The sequence below is a fragment of the Bison bison genome, unplaced genomic scaffold (assembly GCF_000754665.1).
Source record: "Bison bison bison isolate TAMUID 2011002044 unplaced genomic scaffold, Bison_UMD1.0 scf7180017864460, whole genome shotgun sequence".
Classification (NCBI taxonomy): Eukaryota; Metazoa; Chordata; class Mammalia; order Artiodactyla; family Bovidae; genus Bison; species Bison bison.
Window position 1 is genome coordinate 6,787,612 of NW_011495022.1, and position 1,427 is coordinate 6,789,038.

Genomic DNA, 1,427 nt, shown 5'->3' on the forward strand with positions numbered 1-1,427 from the left:
TTCATGGGGTTCTCAAGGCAAGAATACTGAAGTGGATTGCCATTCCCTTCTCCAGTGGACCACATTCTGACTGGTGATAGAAGCAAGGTCCTTTGCTGTAAAGAGCAATATTGCATAGGAACCTGGAATGTCAGGTCCATGAATCAAGGCAAATTGGAAGTGGTCAAACAGGAGATGGCAAAAGTGAACGTCGACATTCTAGGAATCAGCAAACTAAAATGGACTGGAATGGGTGAATTTAACTCAGATGACCATTATATCTACTACTGTGGGCAGGAATCCCTCAGAAGAAATGGAGTAGCCATCATGGTCAACAAAAGAGTCCGAAATGCAGTACTTGGATGCAATCTCAAAAACGACAGAATGATCTCTGTTCGTTTCCAAGGCAAACCATTCAATATCACAGTAATCCAAGTCTATGCCCCAACCAGTAACGCTGAAGAAGCTGAAGTTGAACGGTTCTATGAAGACCTACAAGACCTTTTAGAACTAACACCCCAAAAAGATGTCCTTTTCATTATAGGGGACTGGAATGCAAAAGTAGGAAGTCAAGAAACACCTGGAGTAACAGGCAAATTTGGCCTTGGAATACAGAATGAAGCAGGGCAAAGACTAATAGAGTTTTGCCAAGAAAATGCACTGGTCATAACAAATACCCTCTTCCAACAACACAAGAGAAGACTCTATACATGGACATCACCAGATGGTCAACACCGAAATCAGATTGATTATATTCTTTGCAGCCAAAGATAGAGAAGCTCTATACAGTCAGCAAAAACAAGACCAGGAGCTGACTGAGGCTCAGATCATGAACTCCTTATTGCCAAATTCAGACCTAATTGAAGAAAGTAGGGAAAACCACAGGACCATTCAGGTATGACCTAAATCAAATCCCTTATGATTATATAGTGGAAGTGAGAAATAGATTTAAGAGCCTAGATCTGATAGACAGAGTGCCTGATGAACTATGGAATGAGGTTCGTGACATTGTACAGGAGACATGAATCAAGACCATCCCCATGGAAAAGAAATGCAAAAAAGCAAAATGGCTATCTGGGAAGGCCTTACAAATAGCTGTGAAAAGAAGAGAAGTGAAAAGCAAAGGAGAAAAGGAAGGATATACCCATGTGAATGCAGAGTTCCAAAGAATAGCAAGAAGAGATAAGAAAGCCTTCTTCAGCGATCAATGAAAAGAAATAGAGGAAAACAACAGAATGGGAAAGACTAGAGATCTCTTCAAGAAAATTAGAGATACCAAGGGAACATTTCATGCAAAGATGGGCTCGATAAAGGACAGAAATGTTATGGACCTAACAGAAGCAGAAGATATTAAGAAGAGGTGGCAAGAATACACCGAAGAACTGTACAAAAAAGATCTTCACGACCCAGATAATCACGATGGTGTGATCACTGACCTAGAGCCAGAC